The sequence below is a fragment of the Octopus bimaculoides genome, chromosome 11 (genome assembly GCF_001194135.2).
Source record: "Octopus bimaculoides isolate UCB-OBI-ISO-001 chromosome 11, ASM119413v2, whole genome shotgun sequence".
NCBI classification, from domain to species: domain Eukaryota; kingdom Metazoa; phylum Mollusca; class Cephalopoda; order Octopoda; family Octopodidae; genus Octopus; species Octopus bimaculoides.
Genome location: NC_068991.1, coordinates 65,509,133 through 65,520,679, shown reverse-complemented (window position 1 = coordinate 65,520,679; position 11,547 = coordinate 65,509,133). Strand labels below are relative to the sequence as shown.

The 11,547-nt window shown below is 36.4% G+C and overlaps 1 protein-coding gene and 1 non-coding gene across 2 annotated transcripts in view; both read left to right on the top strand.

The window, feature by feature from the left end:
- Positions 1-11,547, top strand: part of LOC106870967 (calmodulin-lysine N-methyltransferase) — a 106,820-nt gene that overhangs the window by 35,604 nt on the left and 59,669 nt on the right. The window lies entirely within an intron of this gene.
- Positions 5,138-5,250, top strand: LOC128249146 (U6atac minor spliceosomal RNA). The gene has a single exon (XR_008265263.1). It is a non-coding gene; the product is annotated as a U6atac minor spliceosomal RNA (small nuclear RNA).

Genomic DNA, 11,547 nt, shown 5'->3' with positions numbered 1-11,547 from the left:
ATAATGCACAGGAGGAGAAGAGTCTCTTAATGCACAGGAAGAGAAGAGTCTCTTAATGCACAGGAAGAGAAGAGTCTCTTAATGCACAGGAAGAGAAGAGTCTCTTAATGCACAGGAAAAGAGAAGTCTTTGAAAAAAATGTAGAGGAACATCAAGTGTACTGCTGGCAAATTTTAGAAAGCATAGACGTTCTGAAGGATACTGTGTCCTATCAGCTAACTACTGATGAGGGTAGATTATTACTTGCTTCAGAAATTCTAAGTGTGAAAAAATGTTTCTGGAAGTCATGAGTACTGCATTGTTTTTGACTGATTTTGTAAGTATACCCACAAGTGTTAGGCATACGAAATTCAAAAAGGTGCCCAAGGTTTTTGTAGGAAAGATGGTGGATAATCTAGTGGGTGTCTACCAAGTCAATTGTCAGACCTCAAACATGAAAGAACAGCTTTTCTTTTACATGTGCTTCATTAAATACATGACTATGTTCCAGTTTTATCTTTTTATTTCATATTTTTCGTATTTTTTTTATTAGCTTTTGCAGCTGGTTTGGAACTCTAGAGTTTCCTAAACTGGTGGTCATTCTTTTGCTACTTTTATTAATCTATATTCCAGTACCTCCACTTCATTCATGGCACCCAAGCCTTATAGCTAATACCTTCCCCAGACATGACAATAAAATATAAATATATACGTTTACTTTATTATATTGAGGGATGTAACTTCCAGTTAATCCTAGTATAACCCTCTTAACAAATGTTATCTTATAATCTCAGCAACTAAGCTTCACCTAATTTTTTCTCCATTAGTTACCTAATGAGTCAGTGAGAAAGCCTCTATGTGGTCATCTGGCCTGCTAGAAATTGCTGTTATATCTTCAGCTCACAGAAAACAATAGCCAAAAAATTATGGTTTTCCTGCACTACAACAAACAAAATGAAATATTATGAGATAGTCTTACTTTGAATTTTCTTGATCAAAGGTCTGCTTAATCAAGGTTGACTTAGGACTTAACAACTTACTCTTCAAGGCTCAAACAATATATATATATGTATACACACACACACGCACACATGCACATCTATATATATACATAAATATATGTATAAATGGACATGTGATCTGAGGAGGTTTCTTCTGCGCTATGGGGTGCACTCGATTCCATTACATCATTCCCTACCCACTAAGGAGCAGTGCAGAAGTAAAGTGATGGTATTCAATACTGTCTACAAGTGATGGTATTCGTGAGTCTACTGCAAGTGAAAGTGATTCAGAAAACAATTATGACAAGAGCACTCAGAGAGCGCAAACCTCTGCCAAGGTAACACCAACGTCCTCTCAACGATTAGCAGGAGATGATTTTTAAAATGAGAATACTTGAAATAAACTCGATTGCTCTCACAGACGAGAATACTAAAAATGAACCTGACAGCTCTCAAAAGTTAAGTAAAAACACCAGAAAAATAATACAGAATCCTTGTCCAGTACTGGATCAATCCCAAAATCTAATCAGTTCATGCCAGTCACGAGGCTAAACAGCCCAGACAGTTTCATCCAAATCCATCCAGCAGTTTTTGAGATATCTTGTCCACGAACAAACAGACAAACAAACATGACTTACAGCAACACCTCCACCTTCGCTAAGGCAGAAGTAATAATGATATTTTTTTTGTTATAAATGATCTTGATATTCTTTTTTACATAAAATATTGTTCACATTCTACTGTTGTTTTATTGCCATTTATTTATGAGTAGTAAAAATTTTATAAGTAAAATATTTTTCTGTGAATGAATTATGATTTATAACATTGCTACTATGGGAAATTATTGCTCTGCTTTACGAGTTTTCACTTTACAAGCAGTTGCTGGGAACTAATTAACTCATATATCAAGGCATTACAGCCTAGTCTTCATACTGTGCTTGTCTGACAGCTTTTGGTTCGTTTTCATCGAAGGTCAAGCTCACTCATCCAACAGTTGGCAACTTGACATCATATAAATTCATGGCCACCAGACTGGTCAGTTCATGACACAGTTTATCAGCATTATATTAGGACTATCACTTTCTTGTTTTTTGATTTTTTTTCCATTGCTAAACTATTAATGCTCTATGAAGAAAAAAAGCAAAAAAATCACATTCCATGAATGTCTGTAATTATTTTCCATCAATAAAAAATGTTTTGCTTTGTAAAATGCTTAATTTATTTTAATTTATGTACCTTGGGTTATGTTATGTTAATGATTTCTTATAAGAATGAAACAGCACTACAAAGGATTACGTATTACTTGAAATTTTTATATCATTATAATATGTAAGCAGAAAAATTAAATATGTATATTCTATGCATCTTTTTCCTTCTTCCGCAATATAAATTTCAACCTTCTAATCATGTCAAATATCAAGTAAAAATGATTATCTCCCTCACACTAACTGGCCACCAGGGAACACCACATGTTCTGTGAAGATGTTATAAACAAATTTGAAACTGTTAGACAATGAATAAATTCCTCTTCCAGATCTTCTTTCTTGCCTTTAACCCTCCAACGCGGAGTATTGACCACTTATAATTGAATTCCATGTCGCATAATTTCTCGCTTCTGTACTTATACTCTGCCATGAATGTCCCCCTTTCTCTAGTTCCTTTTGTGTTGATCTACGCCACGAGTTCTTAGGCCTACCCCTCTTTCTATATCCATCCAGATTCCACAGTAAAGCACTTTTCACTACATTTGGTGTGTCCTTTCTAATTGTGCTACCAATCCACTTCCACTTTTTCTTAAATATTTGCTCCGTAATCGAAACTTGATTCATTCTTTGCCATAGCTCCATATTGCTTATGTGTTTGGACCATCTGATTTTAAGTATACTACGCAAGCACCTGTTGATGAATGATTGTATTTGCTTATTTCACTTAACTGTTGTTCGCCATGTCTCAGCCCCATACAATAACACCACTTTTATGTTAGTGTTAAAAATTCTTATTTTGTTTTTATTGAAATTACACTTGCGCTCCATACTTTTTTTAACAGGTGGAAAGCGGTCCTTGCCTTACTTATTCTCGTCTTAATATCTTCGTCGGTGCCGCCTGAGAACGTTATCTTACTACCTAAATACGTAAACTCAGCTACATCCTCATATCTTCCAGATATGTAGTATATTTAACAAGATGTGTTGGCTGGACAGTCAGTAGTTGGCAGTCAACAAGACTGGAAGGATATCAAGTTGTTGGGTTGAAGCACCCCTTTAATCTGCAGCAGCTGAAGTTATTGTGAAAAAAACTTCTGTTACATATTAACAGTTATTTGTTATATAAATGTTCATTGTTGAGCCATTGTTTATTGGTCCTGACCTTAATGAAGCATGGTTATGCAAACCACCCAAAGAACAAAGAAATGGAAAGATAGTAATGAAGTAGATTGTAGATATACTTGAACTGAAGGTCAGTAGTGAGGTTAAACTGGTTGTGTTGTTAATGGGTCATCCAAAGCATTTAGAGGTTCATTGAAAATGCCTAGAGGTTCATCCATAGTACCTGGAGATTCATTCAAAACACCATGTAGCTTTTTTCTGCAAGCTACACGAGACAAAAAGTCACGGTCTTGTTTGAATCTGATGCTTAGAAATTGTAATGCCAACATTAAACCTGAAAGAATTTGTACACCCTTCATACTTTGAGTCTCATAAGCTGCCAATTCATATTTGTGTTCCAACAGTTGTGAAGCTCTGAGAAATAGTTGAACAGGGGCATTTTAGAGCTTTTTCACCTGTTAATAACATGTGGACATCACGCACCCACCCCTGTTGGAGTAATATAAAAACAAGGCAGAGATTTACATATTTGTGGTGATACAAAATAGGTTTTAATTTATCTTTTTTTTTTTTACTTGTTTCTCTTATAGGACTTCAGCCATACTGGGGTACTGTATTGAAGGGCATAGTCGAACAGATCTACCCCAGTGCTTATCAGGGTTGCTAATGGGGTGGTCATGGTTGGAACACCTTTGATCATAGGTCTGTACAATCAGGGCTGACTTGGAACAACAGCAGCTATTGGTTTTTATTTTATTCCATCCTGTCTCAGCCAGATTTCAAACAACAAACAAACATATTGTAAAATTCTTCAGTTCAGTACTTCGACTTGTGTCGCAGATTTTCTCCAAAAGAGATACAATGGCCAAGAGTTAAATTGGTGCAAATATCTGAATTCATAGAAGCTTTAAACCTACACTAATATTCAAGAATGGTTGCATGAGAATGAGGGAGAGAGAAAGAGAACGATTCCTTGTTACTGAGATAATAATATATATTTAGATTGTTTGTATTCTTGGAAGAATCATATCTCTCTCTCTCTCTCTCTCTCTCTCTCTCTCTCACTATCTCTCTCTCTCTCTCTCTCACTATCTCTCACTATCTCTCTCTCACTATCTCTCACTATCTCTATCTCTCACTATCTCTCTCTCTCACTATCTCTCTCTCCCTCTCTCTCTCTCTCACTCTCACTCTCTCTCTCTCTCTCTCACTATCTCTCTCTCTCTAACTCTCTCTCTCTCTCTCACTATATATCTCTCTCTCTCTCTCTCACTATCTCTCTCTCACTATCTCTCTCTCTCTCTCTCACTATCTCTCTTTCTCTCTGTATCAATGATTGTTAATTCAACACATGACAAAATAGCTTCTTCACTTTTTGACAAAATTTAAAATATTCAAAGCCTGTTTTTATCTGATTTTACTTCCATAGCAACATTAATCGGATTAAGAGAAAATTCTCAGACAAAAGATTTAAGAAACAGATAGCTGCAGATTGCTGTGCAAGGTGCTTGAATATCAGATACTTCAGAGACAAGTAGGGAAAGACCAGGTGTTAGTGCATGTAAACATGCATGTGTACATGTTTATATATGTGTTTATGCAGGTGTTTGCACATGTGTTTGTGTGCATGTGTGTCGATGTGATACTTTTATGATATGTAAAAGAATGTAATTATATACCTGTCCTATTATTGATCACATTTGCTGTGAATAAATTTCTTTCAATATTATTTACACAGTGACATTATACTATAAACAGTGTATAATGGAATCATCACCAGACAGTTGCTAGAATTCCTTTTACCATTCAAAAGTTAACAAGGTTAACAAGGTGTTGCAAAAAAGGAGAGACGGTTAGCACTCCCCTCGACAAGGATAGAAGAGATCAATCGATCTTTCTAACACATATGGGCATTGCTCTCTACTTTAGAGCAACCTGTTTTTCAATGGCGGTGCCCCAGCATGGCCACAGCTCAAGAGCTGAAACTAGATAAAATGAAAAGGAAAAAGATGAAGGTCCTGACGGTGATGCTAAACCATATTGGTGCCTTTAAAGGAATTTACTCTGCTGCAAGAATTCGAAATAGGTCTCGAGTTCAAGGATTGTAGTTTGATGATTGTAAGTAGGGTTCTTACCTTGAGCTCACAAATGGCTCTGAAAAGGAAACTACTCAAAGCTCTGAGACACTCGCTAATCTGATCTCTTGGCCAGAATATACAATACACACAGATTCTGTCCACATGTCTGTTCTTGTTCGCTGCCCATTCGAAAAAGACAGTTTGAATTCCCCCATTTTGTTACCTGCTGTCACTTCCTCTCTCATTTCTGGTGCATTACTCTTGAATGTTTACCTTCACTTCCAGCATTTTGTTTAGAATTCACATGTTTACAAGCAAAACAGTAAAAGACACACTTACATTCACATGCACACACACACACACACATCTACTCATGTGTGCATGCACACTCAAACACACATACGTTCACATGCACACACACACATACACACATACTCATGTGTGTATGCACACTCAAACACACATACGTTCACATGCACACACACACATACACACATACTCATGTGTGCATGCACACTCAAACACACATACGTTCACATGCACACACACACACATACACACGTACTCATGTGTGCATGCACACTCAAACACACATACATTCACATGCACACACGCATACACATGTACTCATGTGTGCATGCACATTCAAACACACATACGTTCACATGCACACACACACACATACACACATACTCATGTGTGCATGCACATTCAAACACACATACGTTCACATGCACACACACACACACATACACATGTACTCATGTGTGCATGCACACTCAAACATACATATGTTCACATGCACACACACACGTACACACGTACTCATGTGTGCATGCACACTCAAACACACATACATTCACATGCACACACACACACACACACACACACACATACAATGGATTTCTTACTGTTTTCATCATCCAGTTCACTGACATGAACCAACAGTGGCAGACAGTGGGAATGGAACCTGAACCATGTGGTTCCAGAGTGGAATAGTATCTTTCACCATTTATCTTTTACTTCTTTCAGCTGTTGAACTGCATTGGACTGTGCCATGCTGGAGCACTGTCTCAAAGGATTTTTGTACTTAATTTTTTAAAGCTTGCTTCCTGGCCTTTTATGCTGAACTGCTAATTTACATGGATGTGAACAAACCAACATTGGTTATCAAGTGGTGGGGAAAAACACAAACTTAAAGAGGGAGAGAGAGATGGTAATTCTGAGGACTGAGAGAGCAATGGGGAGAGAAATGTGTGAAGAGGACGAATGAGGATTTGATGGGAATGCTGGGGTTGAAGGAATCAGTGGAATAGTTGGCAAGGGTGAATGGAGTGAGATGGTATGGGTGTGTTGAGGAGGGATGAAGAGTGTGTTCAGAGGAGGGTGATTACGTTTGAGGTAAATAGAGTGCGAAAGCGAGGTAGACTGAGGAAAAGGTGGAGGGGACAGGTAGAGGGGACAGGTAGAGGAGGAGATTGGAGGGTTGGTTTGAAAAAGGAGGACACCCAAAACCGGGCAACATAGCAAGATGGTGTGAGGGTGGTTGCTATGGCATTGAGGTAGATCCAGCCACCCCCGTTGACGGGGACAAAACCTGAATTTAAAACACTGGATGATGATAATGAAAGACACACTCATATATACATGCATACATACATACATACCTACCTACCTACCTATATACATACATACATATATACATACATACATACATGCATGCATGCATGCATTGTATTTACCTGTGTGATAAACAGCATATAAAAATATATATCATATATTCAGTGTAACAATTTTATATATATATAGAGAGAGAGAAACAGACAAACAGATACGTATGTATAGTGTGTGTCTTGTATTTATATCCATTTTGTTTATCTAATGTGTGCATTTATCTATAATATAAATTCAAGTTGGCCGACCGTTGTATTCTTTCTTGTCTTGAGGTTCACGGCCAAACGGCTGGGTGGAATTGTGTGAAAAATGGCCCACATGTGGAGACGGGTGCATAGACATGGAACGCGCTTTCTATTTTTTTCTAGCCCCCATACTTACAGAGAAAATCGATTAAAACAACCTGCATGCGCGCGCGTGTGTGTATGTGAGTGTGTGTCACAATTTTGGGTGCTTCTTGCAACCTCTTCAAGAGTCATTGTAGAGGATGCAAGGAGCAATGAAAATTTTAGAAAAAATAAAAGGAAATGAGTGGAAATCAAACCAGTGAGTGTGTTAATAAAGCATTAAAACAGAATGACTCTCCCCAGACTCAATAATATATATATATATATATATTTAGTATAAAATTGTATATTTAATATAACATAGTATATTTAGTATAATGTACAATTTATCTATGATATAATATACATATATCATGCCTGTACATCTAAAATAACATATAATATGTATCTAGTGTATAGTAACATATAGCATATCAGAATATCTCTTGTATGCAGACATAGTATGTCCAGATATGGACACTGAATGGTTGGACCAATCAAAACTTTGAATTTCTTAAATCGTCTACTTCTCCATTTTTACAATGTGTTTAACTTCATCAGAATATTCTGCTTGAATTGTACATTTTTGCGAGTTTAAAATGCAGTGACATTTATATTAGGTACAGTGTCACATGAATGATTAATGTGTATTGGTTCTTTTAATATCAACTCCACTGACAGTCTTGGAATATTGATTTATTACATTCTCTGGAGGAAATTTTGCAGTAGAATAAGCATTTTGAATAAAGAATTGTAATTATAATAGTGTGAGATACTTTGTTAGAATAGAGCTGAAGGCAGCTATTGTTAAAAAAAATAAAGTCCCTGAAGAGGTATGGTTCATCTAACTGAAGTGTTTTACTGTATATTATTAGAATTGTTTTGTTACCTCTTGAGGAATTCTGAGACCTTTCTAAATAGTAAGATTCACTGCCCACTTTTCCATGCTTGCATGGGTCAGACAGAATTTGAGGTAAATTTTCTACAGCTGGATGCCCTTCCGGTTGTCAGCATTCATCTGGTTCCAAGCAAGGTAATATTTCCCCATATCTAGACATGTTTCACACAGAGAATTGAAAATGTAAAACCTTGCTTGTATAAATGGTGATGCTCATTTGCAACTATCACATGACCAGATAAGGGTACGCACAAACACACACACACACACACACACACACATACACACACATATACACACACTCACACATACTGCACAAACTGAAAAGGTGGTTGATACTTTCATGTCCTTTCCTACTGATTCTATATTTGCTGTCTGACTGAGTTTTGACAATCTTTACCTTTATCAGATTTGTTCTCTTGGCTTGTCCCTGAGCAGCTATAATTAATGTTTTGGGCTCTCGTTTCAAGTGCCCATCTATCAACCATACCCAACGTTCTTTACTTCAAACATTCTCAGTTCATTGCATAAATTAGCCGTGAAATTCCATTTCTTTCCACTTGCTTGTTCTGATGTTTTTCTTTTCCTCTTTGAAGTCTCCTGCTGATTCAGGTTTTGAGTATTTCTGGCTGCCAATAATATTCTTTTCTTTACTTTGTACAACATAATTTTTCAGACCCAGTGTTTCAGTATTAACAGTGTCTTCTGTGTTTAGTAATCTTCTACTGCCTTCTTTTCTTGGTCGGTAGTGTCTGTTGGAATTACTCTTAGGATGGTGTGCATTGTGCATTGTGGGCAGCTTTCTAGTTCTTCTATCCAGACTCTGTAACTTGACCGTTGTCCATTTCAAGAAGGGTGCAGAATATTTATTATTTTAATGATATTTCCTCCATTTAATTTTGTTTCAGGCACCTTCCAAATTCTCCTTTCATACTCCTTAGTGATTTTCTCTCTCACTTATCTTTCCATGACCCTATTGTCTTGCAGCACTCCTTGGTGTTTGTATCTCTCATTATTCCAAAGTGATCTAATGATGTTGTCTTGTGGTAATTTTCTGCCTTTAGTGCCTACCATCCAACTGCTTTTCATAATTAGAGCTTTGCACTTATTTATCTCAAACTGCATTCCAATATCTTTACTGAACATTCTCCTCATTTGGTCAAATAATCCATTATTATTATAATTATTATTATTATTAGTATTATTATTATTATTATTATTATTATTATTATTATTGTTGTTGTTGTTGTTGTTGTTATTAATATAGAAAGGATTGAGGTAACTCCTGAAGATATAGAGTCAAAATTAAAAGAAGAGTGCCATTGTTATCTAGTGAATGTTATTTCGACATCTTGTGTGTCTTCACCTGGTTCAAAAAATAAATTTGTCAATCTACTTCATTTTGGTTAATATAGAAAGGATTGAGGTAACTCCTCCTGAAGATATAGAGTCAAAATTAAAAGAAGAGTGCCATTGTTATCTTGTGAATGTTATTTCGACATCTTGTGTGTCTTCAATGGGTTCAAAAAATAAATTTGTCAATCTACTTCATTTTGGTTAATATAGAAAGGATTGAGGTAACTCCTCCTATCGTTCACTAGACAACAATGGCACTCTTCTTTTAATTTTGACTCTATATCTTCAGGAGGAGTTACCTCAATCCTTTCTATATTAACCAAAATGAAGTAGATTGACAAATTTATTTTTTGAACCCATTGAAGACACACAAGATGTTGAAATATCATTCACTAGATAACAATGGCACTCTTCTTTTAATTTTGACTCTATTATTATTATTATTATTATTATTATTATTATTATTATTATTATTATTATTATTATTATTATTAACAACTCATCTCAGATGGTTAGATCTTTTTTAGTTTTATTGTAAACTATGTCATTGCAGACTGGTTTAGGTCACTTGAATAACAAAACATGTCTAATTCAAATGATTTGTTACATCTCGTAGCTTCTTATTTTATTTGACCTTTCTTCTGTGACTCACAGAATCATTCACATCAGTCGGTGGACACAAATAAAATTATAATTTTATCTTTCTTTATCATGCTACAAGCCAATATTTCTGATGCTGCTTTACAGCACACACAGTTCTCTATAAATATCATTAATTCACTCATTCATTCATTCATTTATTCATAGCACTTCATAACAAATACAATACACTAAAATAATTTGTAGGCTAACACTGTGTTCAAAATCATATGATAATTCAAACACTGAAAAAGGAAAACATAACTCAATGAGCTGCTCTGATGTTCAGGGGCTAGCTGGTGTTTCTCTCCAAGTTTTTGTAATGGTGGATAGCTGAGAGACATATCTGTCCCCTGCTTAAGATGTTGATCTATTGAAGGTAACTTTTTACTATAAGAGGCATATAACCTTGCATTGATTGCAAATTATGGAGGTGCAATGGCCCAGACTCGCAGTCATAGGATCGTGGTTTCGATTCCCAGACCGGGCGTTGTGAGTGTTTATTGAGCGAAAACACCTAAAGCTCCATGAGGCTCCGGCAGGGGACGGTAGCGAACCCTGCTGTACTCTTTCACTACAACTTTCTCTCACTCTTACTTCCTGTTTCTGTTGTACCTGTATTTCAAAGGGCCAGACTTGTCACACTGTGTCACGCTGAATCTCTCCAAGAACTACGTTAAGGGTACACGTGTCTGTGGAGTGCTCAGCCACTTGCACGTTACTTTCACAAGCAGGCTGTTCCATTGATCGGATCAACTGGAACCCTCGACGTCGTAAGCAATGGAGTGCCAACAACAACGATTGCAAATTAACGAATCAGTTTTCAAGTCAACAGTTTATTCATTCATTTTTAAAATCTTTTTGATACCAAGCCAACTGAGACTATCCCTCGTTCTAATGATATAAATGTTTCTGTTTTAAAATGATCTAAAATTACAACCTTCCTTCAAAATTTCATGTTAATTTATGTTCCAAATACCAGCTTAATAATACTCTCTCTTTACTCTTTTACTTGTTTCAGTCATTTGACTGTGGCCATGCTGGAGCACCGCCTTTAGTCGAGCAAATCGACCCCGGGACTTATTCTTTGTAAGCCTAGTACTTGTTCTATCGGTCTCTTTTTGCCAAACCGCTAAGTGACGGGGACATAAACACACCAGCATTGGTTGTCAAGCGATGGTGGGGGGACAAACACAGACACACAAACATACACACACACATCACACACACACACACACACATACATATATATCTATATATCTATATATA